Source organism: Hyperolius riggenbachi, chromosome 12 (assembly GCF_040937935.1).
Source record: "Hyperolius riggenbachi isolate aHypRig1 chromosome 12, aHypRig1.pri, whole genome shotgun sequence".
Classification (NCBI taxonomy): domain Eukaryota; kingdom Metazoa; phylum Chordata; class Amphibia; order Anura; family Hyperoliidae; genus Hyperolius; species Hyperolius riggenbachi.
The window spans coordinates 239,829,251-239,848,115 of NC_090657.1; the positions used below are offsets into that span (position 1 = coordinate 239,829,251).

An 18,865-nucleotide genomic window follows, 5' to 3' on the forward strand; every position below is an offset into this window, starting at 1 on the left:
TGGTAATCGTGCAATCCTGTGTTAGACTGATTGAAGGCTGCAAGCTGCCTGTGAGTGGAAAGGACTCTCATTGCAAATGCATGCTAAATTATGCAACCACATGCATGCAGGAAATCCACAGCTTGTCTGGCTGCAGTTCAACTGGAGCAATCCATAGGTGGATTCATGACAGCATCCTGAGCTGCTCTGAACTGCAGAGTGATTGCAGATGGCAATGAGACTTATTGCGAATGCAATCAAAACTAAGTAACCAAATGCAAACAGAGAAATCAAAACTGTTCGGTTGCAGCTCCACTGCAACTGACAGGACATGCTACAGGAGGGATCCTTACACATGATAGGAGATACAGTATACCACTCCAAATCCTCATGAGCTCTCCAGATATTGGCACCACTCAGCCAACCTGAAAACTGGGAGTAACCTGAGCAATTCGGTATACTACTACTGGCCCATTCTTTGACGCTTGCTAATATCCGCTCTACTGCTTCACCTAATCACAAGTAAACTGATAGTGTGGATTTATAACACTTCTACGATGAGGAATTGGGCATTGTTTCCATGTATGCGCCGTGGGCAGCGCAGGTGGTTGCTGTGACGAACGGCGCTGTGTTTTTCCACGATTGTTGCTCCACGATGTTACCTGATGCGGTTGCAATCCAAGTCCTTTGTAATGAATTGGATCGCATTCACTAATTCACAGAAATGAAGGCAGCCATGTGTTGTGATTCCTGGTGCATGGTGACATCAGAAATTGCCGTCTGCACCTTCCTGGCGTTCCTGCGGATCGCATCACTGCGTGTTATGTTAATGCTTGGGGAGGAGTAGGTCTTAGATATAAGCTGAGGCATAAGTTGGGGTAAAACATTGGGTGGGGGTTAAGGTATAGTTGAGTGTTGGGTGCTGGAAAGGTAGGGTGATGCATTTGACGTGTGAGGGGTAGGTTAGATTGATGGGTCATGATGTTCATGTCTAGGAGAACTTATGGAGAAACATGTGATTTGTTAGATTTGCTGATTTGCAAAACTCTGATTTGCTGTGATCCCCTCCTGCATTTAGCACATGATCGTGACTAGCAAATCTATCACCTGACCAAACTGATCACATGCTTCTCTTTGAGATCTCCTAGACACGACTATTACTATTGATGGGTTAGTAAAGGATTGGGTGAGGATTAGGTTGGGGTTAATAGTTGGTCAAGGGTATGGAGTAGGTTGGGGTAAGGCACTGGAGTCATTGTTTTTGGTTTTGTGTGAGAATTCAGGTAAAGTGGTAGATTTCGAGTAGAAATTGGGTGAGACGTTGGTTTTTGGCCAATGGTCTCAGCTAAAGTTGTTGGTTGATGGGCTGGTCATGGTAAAGTCACATTCAGACATCAGACTTTTGAATGCTAAATGAACACAAACAATGGCTTGTGTCTTTCCAGGACCCCTGGCCAATCGGCGATGAAGAAATGTTCAAATTTCTGTGGTGATTCAGTAAAGGAATAAATTAATTTTGGTAATTGCATAAGGTGCGGGTGAGCGTTGGGTAGAGGATGAATCACTTTTTGTTGAATGAGGGTTGAGTTAGCATTAGATATTGAAATGGGTTGTGTAGTGACTTGAGTTTGAGGGTTCCTATCACTCTGTATCCGCCCCCCCATTCCCCCCCCAGACTTGGTGACCGATATTACCACCGTGAGCCAATGGGAGGCGTAGCCCAGGTTGTGGAACATATACACTTCTTTTCATTTTTCCTTAGAGAAGTTTTTCCAACCTGCAGCTCATTGCTATGGCACAGAAGCGGAGGGAACCAAACTTTGGGGCATTACAATCCAGAAAATGGAAAATAAATAACAACATTTCTGTTTATATGCATTCTCCTATTCCTTGAATCAAAACATCACTAAAAGTACAGCTTGTAAAACGACTATAGGCAGTCATGACCCACCCCTTCCCTCCAACTCCCCTACCCCTCACTTCCACCGCTGCTTCCAACAAAGCACAGAAAGCACAAGAAAAGTTTGTTGTTTTGGAAAAATACTTCAGCAAAAAAAAAAGAAGAAAAATAAAAACTCGATGAGCTCAATGTGGGTTATATGAAAAGTCAGAAATAATTGCCGCTCAGCAGTTCGAAGGAAGCCTGAGGAACTAGTCATTAAATTTCCACAAGGCAGATTATAGAATTAGGGTTCCTTCGCCGCGTTCTAAGTGGCAGATTTCTCAAAACTGTGCAGCCGAGGGTGATATTTTTCCCATCAGAAGTGCTTGCCGGCTGACTTGTCGCTGTGCCGGACTGCCGGCGGGAGGGACGAGGTTGTTGACTTTCTTTCTTGGGAGCCTTTTGTTTCCAGAAGCGCTAAGCGCAACTTGTTTGTGAAATGCCAGTCTGGGCGCCGCTCACGTCTAATGTACCCGCCTAACGCAACGCCACAGTACATTTAGAAAAAAGCTGCGGTGCCAAGCAATAAAAAAAATGATATACGGGCATCATCTAACATGGATGGACCTAAATATTGTAGAATTTTAGTCCTAGTTGGTGGTACGCAAGAAGTAGACAAAATCTCTCCCGACTAGCTGGAGGCGTCCAAAAGGATATAAATAAAAACTGCTTAAAAACAAGGTAGGTGTTGGCTTACTTTCAGGCCGGTTTCACACCAGCAACCAGCGTTTTGGATGCGATGCGATTGGCTAAAAACAGGCTTTGGAGATATCGGTAGTAACGTCACTTTTGGCAGGAAGCCAAACTATAAGCAAGGCTCTCTAGCGCTCACTTCCTGTGGCAGAAATGGGAATTGCAAGGAAGTGTATTGAAAAAAATAAACTGCATGCGAACCGCTACGTGAGTTACTTTAAAATAGCTTCGGCGCCATTGACTTGCATGACTTCCGGTCAACGCACGTCGCCATGCATGTAGACACACAATGCGCTGAAGCTTTCCCGCCAGATGCGATACTTCTGGTGCGATACATCACACCACATCAGGTTTGAAATGTCCCCATAGACTTTCATTGCTTTAGTGTAAGTTTAACCAACTTTGCAGCAAAGCAATGAAAACACTAATGTGAAAGGGGCTTCAGTGATAACTATTCAATATTGCTGACCATTTATTGAAAAGGACAAACAAAGCGTTTTGTGGTATGGAGCCACTTCCTCAGAAAAGGGGTATCTGTGGCTATGTGGTGAAACCCCTCCCAGAGTGTGATGTCGGCGACATGGCAGATTACGATCTGTGAACCTTGTTGCATTGTGGGAGATAACAGCTGTTTAGACTGCCAAGCAAGCACTATCGCCCTCTGTGCATGTACAGGTTACGGTCAGAACCCGAAGTCTGGCCACGGCGGGTTCTGGCCGGCCAAAATACAAAGTGGCCATATTACTGCGGCCAATGTCAGAAACCGAGCATTCCGGCCATATATAAAGAACAACCTTTTAGCCATCACATTCCTAGTGGGTGTTTTTATAGATGGTGGCAGTTGGTGCTGTATGTTTTCTGCCGGCAGTACTGATGCTGACCTGCAGGCTCATGGTGGATCAAACACCATGAACAAATGACATGGCAGACAACACTTTCACTTTTGCGATCTATGGATTTTAATTTTTATTTCTACCTACTACTATTTCTTGGCAAAGTTCCTCTTTAAAGTTGGCTTGTAGAAGTTACCAAGCAAGGTATAAAGAGTATTAAGTCCGAACAACCAATCGGCATGCAGCTGTCCAGGCTCTGACTGCGCACTTCTGCTGAAGACTGGAGTTTACTTGCTGTGGGATCATTATGCACATTATTACATCTTTACACTATTTTCAATCTTAATAAAGCCCTTAGAGAGATTTCTGCATCTCCATCTAAACGGCTGTAGGGATTGCTTTTATAATAAGAACAGCAGTTACAGGAGTTTCCATATCATGGAGACTAAAAGCCTTTAGGTCACAAGCAGAGCAAGCTCATCCACCAGGCAACTAGGCATGTGCTTGGGGCCTTTCAGTGATTTAGGTCAGAAGCAGAGCAGGATCATCCGCCAGGCAACTAGGCAGGTGCTTGGGGCCTTTCAGTGATTTAGGTCAGAAGCAGAGCAAGCTCATCCACCAGGCAACTAGGCAGGTGCTTGGGGCCTTTCAGTGATTTCGGCCACAAGCAGAGCAGGATCATCCAGCAGGCAACCAAGGCAGGTGCTTGGGGCCCAGTAGGTGTAAAGGGGTCCACCTGCAACCTTCTCTGACCTCTCTCCACTTCCACTCCAAGCTGCTTGGAGCGTGCAGGTTGGATATTATACTGACCATCTCCAGTGTTCTCCCCGGGCTCTTTTAGCTGGGCGCTCCAACCGGCTAGTTTTGCTGAGCACCCGGCTGTCATCAGCTCACCTCCTCCTATGCAGTAAGCAGAGAAGCACCTCCCCTGTATTCTCCCATGTCACACACCCAGCTACTTTTTCATGCCAAAATCTCTGGGGAGAATGATGATCTCTATTCGGCCTAGAACCCACTAGAAAGCGCAAAATGTTATCGCAATCACTGCTCTTATACAATCCATTAGAATGGAAAGGCTCCCAAAATGCTGCATGTCCTGCGATTGCACTTTCCTTAAAGGGGTTCTGTGGGGGTTGTGGAAGAGAAAAACTGCCACTTACCTGGGGCTTCTATGAGCTCCATGCAGCGGTAATGTCCCACGCCGTCCTGCTCCCATCCGCCGTTCCCCACAGCCGGCACCGGGCTATTATTCGTCTGACATACAGACGAATAATGCGCGCCGCCGCTCCTCCGCTCGCGTCATCTGAGGCTTACTGCGCAGGCACAGTGCAACGGTTTCTTGTACTGCGCTTGCGCAGTAAGATTCCGATGATGCAGGCGGAAGCGAGCGGGTGCGCGGCCACTGCAGCGCAGCCGCAGTTGGCTCCCATGCCGCGCTAGACCGGGGCCGGCGGCGGAGAACGGCAGATGGGAGGACGCCGCTGTGGGACATTACCACTGCAGGGGGCTGATAGACGCCCCAGGTAAGTGTCTGTTTTCCTCCTCAGAAACCCCTAACAGAACTCCTTTAATCGCAATCTCTCTGGTGGAATCTGTCCGATCCATTGACATTGGCAGAGCGTTTAGGGAAAGAGCTAGTGATTGCAAGCGCTCTCTAAACGCTCTAGCGGGATCCAGGTCTCAAGCAGGAAGTGATGGATGGCTAGAGTGACACATAATTAGTCTATAACTAAAAGGTATGATGGCGTGATCTAGTCACCTGACTGCTCGAGAGAGGCATGTGCTGAGCCAGTCTCCTCTGACTGGTCAGGAGTGTTCTGCGCTTGTGCAGTTCTCCAAGACTCTGCGCATGCGCAGAATGCCATTGAGGAGGTGCGCAAGCGCAGTAGCCGGATCTTTCGGAGGGGGCAGCAGCACCGTGGAGGGCATCGGAACTGCATGGAGGGCTGAGGGCTGGAAGAGACTCTACGCAAGTAAAAATCTGATCTTTTTCCTGGCCTCAGTATGCCGGTTTTAATCCGAAAATTTGTGTAGCTCTTTTCTCCTGTCGGACTCAAAGCGCTCAAGAGCTGCAGCCACTGGGACGCGCTCAAGAGGCCATCCTGCAGTGTTAGGGAGTCTTGCCTTGAACTCCTTACTGAATAGGTACTGACCCTAGCCAGGATTCAAACCCTGGTCTCCCATGTCAAAGGCAGTGCCCTTAACCAGTACACTATCGTTTTATACCTGGCCAGAGCAGTGTGTGTGATGCTCTGCCCCCTCGCATTGGTTGTGTGCTTACAGAGTCATATGCAAAGCACCACCCCTCGCTCAGTGATGTACTTCCTGCTGGCCAGGAAGTAGGTCACTAGGATTCGCAGCTTCCTTGTCATATTTGCATCGTTCCACACATGCGCGCCGCACTGCCCCTGCCAAGGTTTTTAAAATCTCTGCATCGCCCATAGACTCATGCATTTAGTCACCATGGAAATCTGACGGTAACTGGCTGTTGACTTTGCGGCAGGTCGCCAGCGAATCGTAAGGTTCCAATGTGACGCGTTTGGTATACTAGGCCCCATACACTCTTTGCTGTTGCGTTACACAACGCAGATTGCAGATGGTGAATTGGCCGGGTTTGAACCAGAAACTAAAAAAAATCCAAGGCTACATTTCCATTAGGGTGCCGCGTCCATTTCCTAAACCACCGATAAATGAGGATGATATACCAGACGTGTTTCTATGCGGTGAAAAAGGGGAATGCTGGGATATAAGGCAGCTACAGATCCTAAAACTTAGCATAAACTCAGATGAAGCAGGCGTCCCCGCGCGGATGATGAGGCAGTCACTCTCTGCACCGTGTTCTTGTCAGCCGACATTCTTTATCCTTCCTACACACACCGTCGTTCTCTTCCAGTAAACAGTTTACACTGCGTTATTTACTTGATGACGCGCCCCGCAGAACCCAAGCCGGTGACAACGGCGCCTCTTACATGGCAGCAGCGGCCTTATCTGAGGCCATCACCTGCCAGGAATTAGCGTCTCCTTAATAAGCTGTCAATCGCGGTGGGAAGAGAAGGAAAAAGGATCTCGCTGTAGCGGCTGGGGAATAGAAGGGGGGAACGCATCCTCATCTATTAAGAGGAAGTCAATATCCGCAGCCAGGTCTGTGTTTATGCTAGTGACAGTCACACCACAGGGATGAAAGTTTGCCTGGTACCCTTCCACCGTCCTACCTCCGTTCGGTAACTTTTGTCCTTGTCGGGTCATGGCAGGCCACGGCACCAAGAATTGTCCTGGTGAAAGCTGGACCTCAGATATGTGGTTGCAACATGAAGGTAAAAGTCTGGACAGCCAATTATCAGCCAGGTCCATCGGCCAGTCCTCGCCCCATCATCTGCCAATCATCAGCTAGTCCTCAGTCCATCATCTGCCAATCATCAGCTAGTCCTCAGTCCATCATCTGCCAATCATCAGCTAGTCCTAAGTCCATCATCTGCCAATCATCTACCAGTCCTCAGCCCATCATCTGCCAATCATGAGCTAGTCCTCAGTCCATCATCTGCCAATCTTCAGCTAGTCCTCAGTCCATCATCTGCCAATCTTCAGCTAGTCCTCAGTCCATCATCTGCCAATCATCAGCTAGTCCTTAGTCCATCATCTGCCAATCAGCTAGTCCTAAATCCATCATCTGCCAATCATCTACCAGTCCTCAGCCCATCATCTGCCAATCATGAGCTAGTCTTCAGTCCATCATCTGCCAATCATCAGCTAGTCCTCAGTCTATCATCTGCCAATAATCTGCCAGTCCTCAGCCCATCATCATCTGCCAGTCCTCAGCTCCTACATTGCTCTAACATGCCAGAGGCTGTTCACCTTGGAGATCTGCTCGAAGTCCTTAGCCAGTCCTCTGACAATCATCAGCTAGTCTTAAGCCCATCATCTGCCAATTATCAGCTAGTCCTCAGCCCATCATCAGCCAGTCCTCTGCCAACCATCTGTCAAACCAGCTAGTCCTTAGTAGAGATGTCGGTGAACGGTTCCTGAACCGTTCGCTGGCAAACCCCTCACTCTGTACTACTTCCGGGTCGCTATGACCTGTAGTAGTACGACTGCGCTGGGCTGGCGGTGTGCATCCTTGATCGCGCGTCTGTTGCCGGGCACTTTCTGCGCATGTGCGTGACATCACGAGTGATGTCACGCTCATGTGCAGAGAGTGCCCGGCAACAGGTGCGTGATCAAAGACGCACACCGCCGGCCCAGCGCAGCCGTACTACTACAGGTCATAGCGACCCGGAAGTAGTACGGCCACATAGAGATTCGCGAGCGAACTGTTTGCTCACATCTCTAGTCCTTAGTCCATCATCTGCCAATCATCTGCCAGTCCTCAGCCCATCATCAGCCAGTCCTTAGCCCATCATCAGGCAATCATCTGCCAGTCCTCAGCTTATCATCTGCCAGTCCTCAGCCTATCATAAGCTGGTCCTCAGCCCATCATTTGCTAATCAGTCTGCCTTCAGCCCATCATCTGCCAGTCATCAGCCATTCCTCAGCCTATCATCTGCCAGTCCTCAGCCCATCATCAGCAGGTCCTCAGCCCATCATTTGCTAATCAGTCAGTCCTCAGCCCATCATCTGCCAGTCATCGGCCATTCCTCAGCCAATCATGTGCCCGGTCAGATGGCTGGAGACTCTGCGGTCATCTTCCCTGACCTGATTTTATGCTTATTGGATGGTGAAATCCATTGAAGTTGCCCCATTCCATGCTGCATACGATTTGCATTGCATGTGCGTACAGGCTGATGAGTTTGCACCTTATTGATGAGATACTGGAGAGGATTGGAAATCTCTACAGATACGTGGAATACAGGCCCTCTGTGCTCAGAGCTGTTCCATCCCAGTAAAGAGATGACAGCTTTAAAGTTTGAGTATAAAGAAAGTTTTGACATTCTGTAACTTTCCCGTACATCTTCTCATCTGTCAGCCGGGCTGCTAATGAGGACAAGGAGCTAGACAGCAATAAAAGCCAGACTGACAGAAGTTCAAACTCTTCCCCACACACTCTCCGAAACTAGAAACAAGTTCTGCCTTCTCTTCCACAGCCTCATTGAAGGCCACTAGTTATTAGAAGGGCTGGTCCTAGACTTTTTGTTGCCTGAGGCAATTGCACAGCAGTTTACTCTGCTTCATTTAATGTTCTCAGTCAGGAAGGGAGTATCTGCAACAATCTGAGACATGACATGCTGCAGCTCAACACAATAACATACTGGCTGGCTGTGAGTCTGTGACCAGCAAACTGCTCACCCTCAGCCAATCAGCTGTCCTCCATTCCTCTTCAGTCAGGACAGCAGAGCCACCTCCATCCTTCTGCTGTGCAAGTCAAATGAAACACTGCTGCTCTCCTGTCTCCTCCTCCTCATTCACTGTCAGACTCCTCACACAGCACAACAAGCTGCTTTTCCCCAATTATGCTCTCCTGCCTCCCCCCTCCTCACTCACTGTCAGACTCCTCACACAGCACAACAAGCTGCTTTTCCCCAATGCTGCTCTCCTGCCTCCCCCCCCCCCTCCTCACTCACTGTCAGACTCCTCACACAGCACAACAAGCTGCTTTTCCCCAATTATGCTCTCCTGCCTCCCCCCTCCTCACTCACTGTCAGACTCCTCACACAGCACAACAAGCTGCTTTTCCCCAATGATGCTTTCCTGCCTCCCCCCTCCTCACTCACTGTCAGACTCCTCACACAGCACAACAAGCTGCTTTTCCCCAATGATGCTCTCCTGTCTCCCCCCTCCTCACTCACTGTCACACTCCTCACACAGCACAACAAGCTGCTTTCTCCTAATGATGACTTCCTCACCTTGCTTGCTCTCCTCCTTTCACTTTTTCTCCTACTCTGACTGCATGTTGTTAGTGTAAATCCACAGTACAAACCTGCTGCCCCTGTAATATCTGCGCCTGATGCAAGTGTTTCACCTTGCATCATGAGAGAACCGGCCCTGGTTATTAGATCATGACTCCGGGGTTGTCAAGAGTTCTGCCAGTAAAGTTCAGCGACTGTCGGCGTCCGTCAGAGCCTAGTCACACAGGCCACCCCAGTCCCGCTCTGCGTAATGAGATTTAACGATTGTCCCTTAAAGTTGCACCCGGCAGGTGAGCGAGATTATCGGCGTCCATACGTGTCAGCGCGGCCTTATATAGCGCTAATGCATTCCTCCACTTATTACACGGGCTCATCTCCAATAAATGACTCTGCATGCGAGATGGGAAATGGAAGGAGATGTGGAGGGTCTGGAAGATGAGGCATTAATAACAGTAATTTGATTTTTTCGAGCGGCAGTCTCCCACATTTGCTCCCTGGGAGCAATCTCTGGCACTTCTGCACCCCGGAGACTGATAATAAAAGGGGGGATCTGGTCCCCCCCTCCCTGCAGAGCTCATTATACAGGAGGAGAGATGAGCACGCTCCTGTCAGCTCTGCGGCCGTGTTTATCGCGTCAGGTGATGGAAGGAGCCGTCTCATCATGGCGCCGGCCTACCTGCAGAATCCCTCTCCGCTGTCAGCGTTTCTGGTGCAATAAAGCTATTTGTTTACAAAATAACACAGTTCTCTAAACCTACATTATTTCTCCTGGGAATTTCAGCCCCGAATCTCTCCGGTGCCTGAACTCTGCCTGACCTCTGAGTGCTTTGTGATCACCCAATATGAGCGCGTGAAGCAGGACTCCATCATGGACCGGCCATTATGGTACGTAGCTGTTTTAATAGAAAGTAGGAATAGGCTGCTGAGATCCGTTTTTGATTCGAAAAGTGTAATTTAGGATTTGTATGAAAAGCAGGAAAGTAATACGCCTACATTGTCAATATGTGATTGCAGCTACAAGCCTAGGAAAACGAGGATGAAAAACTTTGCATATACTTAAAGCGGATCCGAGATGAAAAACTAACTATAACAAGTAACTTGTCTATATATCTTATCTACAGTTTAGATAGTTTACACAGCAAATCTAGCTGCAAATGGCATACAAAGTTTATGATTTTTTTATTGCTGTGATGTAATGAGGGCAGCCATGTTCTGTCACATTGTCACATGCTGAGGGCTAGAGATGTTATCAGCTTGCCTGTGGAAAAGTGCACTCCCCCCTCCTCCTCCCCTCTGCCTCTGAAATCTCTGGCTAGTAACTCCCCCCTCCTCCTGCCCAGACTGAGCTCCCATAAGCCCTTGCTACCTGGGACAAGTGCCAAGGCTCTCTGGAGAAGCTGTGGGCGTGACTTGTTTAGTTTATAGGGAATTCGTATTAAAACAAAACAAAAAAAGTATTTGGCTTGAGGAATGCCCTATAAACTATATGAAAGGAACACAATTATGCTATGAGTAAAATTTTATCTCGTATCCACTTTAAAAGTGAACCTGAGTGATTTGGAACCCGAATGTACCATTTTCTTCTGCCTATGCCTTGATAAAGGGGACCCTTGCAGGCTCTGAAACAATTGTTGGCCATCAGGTCAGATGTAAATTGCTTGTGTGTGTGGTGGGACAATAGACTTCAGCATAGTGTTCCAGCAAGTCTGTATGCGGACTCCTCTTTCAGATGTTATGATTTGGACTCCAGCACCCACTCAGGTGTGCGGTTCTTTACTCTTGGACTGTCCTTATTAGAAACTTCTGCTGGGTAAATTCCTGTAGTGTATGTGCACCTTTAGAACATCTATCAGGCTGTTTATTGCTGTCTGTGCTGGAGAGATCCTTCACTTCCTGTCACATTGCAGTGAATGAAGCCAGCCCCTTACACACACGCAATGCTGTTTTCTGCTGTTTAATGACATTTTCTTGCCTCATGAAGGCATAAGGAGTGGTGTCTGTTGACATAATGCCTAAGCTGGCTACATGCGCAGGAACTGTCACTTCTCACAGCGGCTGCCACTTATACAACATAAACAAACTGAAGGTTCTGTTATTAGGACCATTACCGCGGAAATGTCGCCATTCGCTGCCACCTCTCCAGCAAGACATGCAGAATAAAATCCTTCATATACTTTCTGTCAAAATAATGCTCTAAAAAGTCCATGCTGACAGCTGATATGCAGCTCCAACAAGTTATCTTTTATAAACCCAGGACAGGCTCTGTCCTAAGAGGCTTCAAAGTGATCCCAAGCCGAAGCTCGGCTACAGGATCAGATACTTACCTAAAGAGACGAAAGCCTCAGGGGCCTATTGGGGCTTCCCTCTCTATTCTGCTGTCCCATCGTTGAGTGCAAAGTGTCTTTCTCCCCCCCCCCCCCCCCCTTCACTTTGACGCATACCTGAGGTGAGAGGCAGATGGAAGCTGCCATATTTATTTCCTGTTAAACAATACCAGTTGCCCGTGAGTCCTGCTGATATCTGTGACTGCATTAGTGTCTGAATCACACACCTGAAACAAGCACGTCACTTAGGCTTGGTTCATAATTGAGTACAAGGAAAGCAAAGACAAACCTATAAAGTGGGATGCGAAAGTTTGGGCAACCTTGTTATAATTGTCATGATTTTCCTGTATAAATCGTTGGTTGTTATGATAAAAAATCCCGCTTCTGTTTATCCGAGATTTTTCTTTGTCTACCACTTCGAGCCTTAACTTGACCTGAGCCTGTGGTCTTCCATTTCTTCAATATGTTCCTAGCTGTGGAAACAGACAGCTGAAATCTCTGAGACAGCTTTCTGTATCCTTCCCCTAAACCGTGATGTGAACAATCTTTGTCTTCAGGTCATTTGAGGGTTGTTTTGAGACCCCCATGTTGCTACTGTTCAGATAAATTTAATAGGAGGGAAACTTTCAATTGACCCCCTTAAATACTCTTTCTCATAACTGGATTCACCTGTGTATGTAAGTCAGGGGTCACTGAGCTTACCAAGCCAATTTGAGTTGCAATAATTAGTTTTAAAGGTTTTGGAATCAATAAAATGACAAATTTATGCACTGCCTAATTTTGTTTAACCATTATTGCACACTTTCTGTAAATCCAATAAACTTCATTTCACTTCTCAAATATCACTGTGTGTGTCTCCTATATGATATATTTAACTGACATTTTTTATCCTAACAACCAACGATTTATACAGGAAAATCATGACGATTAACAAGGTTGCCCAAACTTTCTCATCCCACTGTATATCAGGAAAAAGGCAATAAAGATGAGATTTTTTCTTAATTCCAAAAAGTACAGCGATTACAACATATTTCAGTAATTAAAGCTATCCATAGATATAGGCCAATTAGGAACTATATATTGCAATAAATATGAAAAACGATTTGTTAAGCCGATAACGTCAAATTGTTTCAGATCACGTTTATCCTTCTTCAGGCCTTTACAAACATATAGTGTACACAGCATAAGCTGGCAACGAGGTACAAATCATCGGGACAATCACAAATCCAGGTAACACCACCCTTTAGAACGCCGTCGTAGAAAGCTGCATAGAAGCAGGGCAAGGAGGGACCGGATTTTCCTGGGGAAGAGGGGTTAGGTATTGTAGGGAACAAGGGTTCTGTATGAGCATAAGTTTAGCTGTAGTAAATCACCTGTACTATTTACAAATATTTTACGAACGGAAAATAACACTCTAAAATCAGTGAATATCCGTTAATGTTACGGATATTAGCTATATATCGGCCCCCACGTCTTGGCGCCTTTTTCACCTACGCGCTACAGCAGGGACCTTATGAAACCCCCTCACAAACGCACACACAGACACACACACACACACACACACATACACATACACACACTGTCAGCTCCACTTAAAATTTCATCAGTTGATGCAGGGGATGCTGGGAATTGAATATAGAAGGACCAGGACCTATTTTTACGTAACACGGCTTAAAAATCATTTGGACAATTGTTTCATGAATGCGCCTATGGCCTTTAGTGGAAAATCGTTATCGTTCAAGTCATTTTCGAAAAGTTGCATCTCGCCTGCTCCTAGCAGTCCCTCAACAGCGTATCATATCTACTCCTGCACAGACAAGTCTGATTAAAATAAAGATCTTCCTCCCCTCCAGAGATTTCCCCCGCTCGCTGCAAGACTCCAGTATGGCGATACCACAACCATTTGTCCAGTCAGACCTCGACCCTCACGTTCTACAATAATAACCCCAGGCAAAGCTTCCCATAAACGAGTGTATTGGCCATCCTATGGAGCTGAGCTGTCAGGAATAATGTGAGGATTGCGCTGCAGCCTTCCTGTACATGTGTCTATATCAGGGTATGCGCAAGGCACAGATTCCCGCGGTAAGGCAGAGTTAGACAGTAATGGCTTTTACCAGAGTGATGCCGTCCGTCCGAGCGGTTGCTCTGAATGTATTGTAGCGCCTGCCGTGGTGGACGGGGGTCAGAGGTGACCTATTACTGAAGCTAGCCTGTTCATGCACCGTGCACAAATAATTCATCAGCTCGCGGAATAGAGGAAATCAATTGCCTGGGTCTGCCTGTCACAGGTGTGCTTTAATATTTTATTCAATTCCCATAGGAGAATCAAAGTTTCACGGGTGATAGATGTATAGCATGGGTGATGGATGGAGCTGAGCCGGTCCCCTCTCTGCAAACCTCGCCGTGCATTGAAAATATCTCGCACCTGAAAGATGTATAAATATTATTTTTTTATTGCTCTTTGCATTTATAGGCTGCCTATAGCCACCAGACCCTAGTGGTGAATTGTTAAAGAGAATCTGTATTGTTAAAATCGCACAAAAGTAAACATACCAGTGCGTTAGGGGACATCTCCTATTACCCTCTGACACAATTTCGCTGCTCCTCGCCGCATTAAAAGTGGTTAAAAACAGTTTTTAAAAGTTTGTTTATAAACAAACAAAATGGCCACCAAAACAGGAAGTAGGTTGATGTACAGTATGTCCACACATAGAAAATACATCCATACACAAGCAGGCTGTATACACCCTTCCTTTTGAATCTCAAGAGATCATTTGTGTGTTTCTTTCCCCCTGCAGTTCTCATGCACTGAAGTTTCAGGCTGTTTCTTCCTGCAGAGTGCAGACAGCTGTGCCTGTATGTAATTCCTCAGTACGTGAAAGCCCAGCCAGCTCAGAGGAGGATTTATCCAGCTTGTAAAAGATAAGAGAGAAGCTGCCCTAATTTAAATAATACACAGGCAGTGTGCATAGAGGGGCCTGGAAGGGGGAGTTCATAGCAGAACCACAACACTGAAGAACTTGGCAGCCTTCCAGACACAGGCCGACAAGTCTGACAGGAGAGAGATAAGTTGATTTATTACAGAGATGGTGATAGTAGAACGTGCTGCAGTAAGCCAGAACACATTAGAATAGCTTTTGGAACTTGTAGGATGATAAAAAACAGGATGCAATTTTTGTTACAGAGTCTCTTTAAGTACAATTTAGGGCATATAATATTGATTTTTAATATCTAAATAAAGAAATTGTTACAAGTAGTTTTAAAGTTGATTGTACCGATCACAGAGATTTCTATGGTATTCAGTGAGTAAAGTGCCCGCCTCTGAGGAGCTAGCTCTACCCCTCCTGCCCGCCTACACAGGGATCATCCTCTTAGAGTCTTAATTCTTTTATATCCATGCCTACTTCAACTGTATTTTTCCTCATGTGCACACCGGCCGGTGTTCCAACCACCAAGAAATAGGTTCCTCCACTCCATATCTATGAGGAGGATACATTTTGAAAATAATGGAACTCTTCTCCATATTTACTGTGCTGCGCCTGTGTCACCACCTTCTTTGCAGTCACCCCAGACCACAAGCTACACGTCTATCAGGAAACAAGGGAGAGTGACAGCTATTCCACCCAAATACCCACACGCTGCACCTCACAGTCCACAATCCCTTCTGCCCGGTAACCACGCCCCTTCCATGCACCTCAATGGGGGTTGGGTTAGTGGCTCTGATAGCCACGCCTTCCCCGATGCAGCAGACAGGAAGTGGTGAGTGATGCAACCTCTCGTATAAGGCACTGCTGGAAGTCCTATCCAGAAGTAAGGATGAGCTTCCGAATTCTGCAGAATTACAATGTCCAAGTATCCAATCAGAAAACGGCTTTCCATGGCGGAAATCGAAATTCCACAGTAATACCTCATTCCAGAGAATCAGAAATTTTATAACAATCACAAGACTCTGAAGCATTGGACCAATCGGAGAATCTGCATTGGACCGCGGAAATCGGATTACTGCAGAACTTTTAGGCCAGTCAGAAGACTCAGAAGTATTAGGCCAATCGGAGAATGCCGAAATGTACAGCGGTTGCCAATTGGAAATGTGGGTTGTGTATAGTAGCCTAAATGGGCGAACAATATCAGATTGCAACAACATTTTTATTTTATTCTTACAATTTATTAACTTTATTGACAAAAATAACATTGCCCGGAAATTGCAAATTACAATTTCTGCTGAATTTGGTAAAATACTAATTGGAAATGGAAAGCCGTCGTTGAAAAGCAAAAATCGCTGCTTAAACTGCCCTAGTGGGTCTCAGACTTAGTGTTGAGCCGAAATTTTCGAAATTTCGCGCTGCTATAATTACGCATGCGAAATTTGCTATTACGATGCGAAATTATGGTAGCGTAATTGCCATTTAAATCGTAATTGAAAATGCCGAAAGCGTAATTTTCAACGCGTAATTTCGCATTTCGTTCATAACGTAATTTCGCGTTAAACCATAACGTAATTCCGCGTTAAACCATAATGTAATTTCGCATTTCTTCGTAATTTCGTAAATTTCGTAATTACTTGTTAGCAGTGTTTCTTGCAAATTTTCGCCAAAGGCATTTTCGTCTGCATGGCGAATTTTGATGCGAAATATCACTACATGGCGAATTTTATATGCGAAATAGCATTCCGTAACGCGAAAACGACGTGGAAATTAACGCTTATAGTAATATGAACTATCGCAAAATTACCGTATGTAACTACACTTACAAACGGTTGCATGCAAGGCAAACGTAATTTCGCGATACCCACTGTAATGCGAAAATTACGCTTACGCGGAATTTCGCAAAATCCTTCTTCATTACGATTATGTACTTACGGCCATAATCGTAATTACACTAATTACGCAAAATTCCGCGAAATCGTAAGTCATTACGCTCATCTCTACTCAGACTGCAGGCGGCTCATGTCATCCACAACAAAATAAACATTTTGGCCACTTAGCTTACTTAGCTGTGAGATGGGTTATTAAGATTCTGTGTCTGGATATTGGTCTGGTCATTTGTTATAGTCTAGAGGTCTCCATCATCCCCTTCCCAATCTCCGAGCAGCTACTACACAGGCCGAGGTCACCGTGAAGTCACGTCACTGTCCCTCTTATTGCCATCCAGCGTGGTGATATATTGGGACCCGACCACCTGAAGGATGGAGAGAAGTTAACGAGGGTGTTTATTAATCAGCAGAGGGGAAATGTTTATCATCGGGACTTGATCTATGAACGCTTCAGTCTTGACTGCGAGATGACAGATTGATTGAAGGCCAGCCTGATCGATGGCACTGCAGAGCGCGAGCCGTGCAGAATTAATTCACCCGCCGTCCTTACAATCAAGCTTCAAGGGGTTAATCCCATCTGGGAAGTTTTAGATAGTAAGCCGTGTATTACGGCAAGCTTGCACTTCTCGTTATTGTACATTTCGGACACTTTTAGCGCACATTTTCCACTTCACGCATTCGAGAAAGGGGAAGAAAATGATACAGTTGGAAATGAATCGATTAGCGTGCGTGAAATGTGTAGATCCTGCGCCACGTGCGTTTCTGCGCACTGGAATAATTTTACTCTACCTGATACGTCTCCTTCCATTTAGAATCTGGCCGGAAAGGATTATAAGCGGATCTGTGAAAATTAAAGTGTAAGTCTTCAGTTTATGAATATTTCACTTCCTCTGAATATCTTATAGGGAGGCATTATAGACCTGAGCTATACTTTCCATTTAGAGACAAAACCGCTATGATTACTTTCTAAAAAATTCATTATTACCACTACCATTCATTTACTTATACAGCTTTGCAAAAACAATGTTGGCGTTATGTTAAAGAGGAACTCTAATGATACATAGCAGAAAGCAATACATTATTCAGGATACCCACTTTTATGGTTCATTATCCTGGTTTCCTCATCAAACGCTTCGGATATCTACTGTGTATATTGCTGTATACGGGTATGTAGCCCCTAGGCCAGTGATGGCTAACCTTGGCACTCCAGCTGTGGTGGAACTACAAGTCCCATGAGGCATTGCAATACTCTGACAGCTCTAAGCATAACTCGGGGAGGCAGAGGCATGATGGGATTTGTAGTGTTGTCACAGCTGGAGTGCCAAGGTTAGCCATCACTGCCCCTAGGCTGATTCGCTTTGGGGAATTCCCCACCCAGAGCATTCTGGGAAAACAGACCTCTTTTCTACTGGCTTCTGAATGCTGCCGAGCTGGGGGTGGGCCACGAGAATGCGGATGGGTGTGGCCACATAGCTTCAGATAAAATGGCCACAGCAGTCTTGGCGTTGGAGGGGGAGGCGTTTCAGACCTTTAATTATTTACGGACGAGCGGGTGAGTTATTGCCACGGACACCTGCCAATCATTGGTGCTCTAATGCAGAGCTATAGGGCCTCTTTCACCCTTACAAGCTTCTTCCTCTTTAACAGAATGTGCAGAAAGGGGAGAATTTGAACGTGGTTTAGCTCAGAGATGTGGAGTCGAGTTGAGGAGTCAGAGCAATTTTGGAGTACCTGGAAGTGCAGTCGGTAATTTCATGAAATGAGATGTCGTCTGATTACTGTACCGACTACAGTGTGCATAAAATCTGCATGCAAGCCCGAACTATTGAGGTAACCATACATAACTTAATTTTACCACTGAGCCATTAAGAGATCAACTTTATTGGTGGATCAGCTACAGTGTGGTTGATGGAAAGTCAATGGACTAGTGGGCTCCACACACACCACAAGCAAGATCCTATGAGATTTCTCCTTCACTAACTGATCTGACCGATGTTGTGCCTCCTTGCTGTGAAACCAAAAATCCAATCTGAAATCATGTGAACAGCAGACAATTCTTTTAAATTGGTTGTTTCAACCAATTTTCAATGATCGAGCTGTATGGAACATGATCCAGTTTCACCCGATTAAATAAAATGATTGAATCGATGTTCGATCTTACAGGACAGTCAAGTAATGAAAGGGCAACTTTAGTGTATGTATGTGTTTGCCGCCGGTAAGCTTGGTGCAGGGTTAGCCAAATGGTATCTTACCCTGCCCCCTCCAAATTCCTGGTGGCATTAAATACTATCCCCTCCTTCCCCTCCTAGTCATAGCAACTTGGAGGGAGATGTAATTCAGGGTCTGGCGAACACCGGAAACCCCATATTACCCTTGAACGCCTCGCGCAGTAAAACATTGATTGCTATGGTGACGCCTAGTTTAGGCGCTGAATGCCGAAA

At 46.1% G+C, this 18,865-nt stretch overlaps 1 protein-coding gene across 18 annotated transcripts in view; it reads left to right on the forward strand.

Moving 5' to 3' along the window:
• SDK2 (sidekick cell adhesion molecule 2) overlaps positions 1-18,865 on the forward strand; it is a 1,552,195-nt gene that overhangs the window by 862,971 nt on the left and 670,359 nt on the right. Inside the window, exon 1 of one of the 18 annotated variants that reach the window (XM_068263140.1) lies at positions 18,234-18,254. The exons of the other annotated variants lie outside the window; for them this stretch is intronic. The gene's annotated coding sequence lies outside the window, so the exon portion shown is untranslated. Of the gene's footprint in view, positions 1-18,233; positions 18,255-18,865 lie in introns of those variants that run through there. 18 annotated transcript variants of the gene reach the window in all.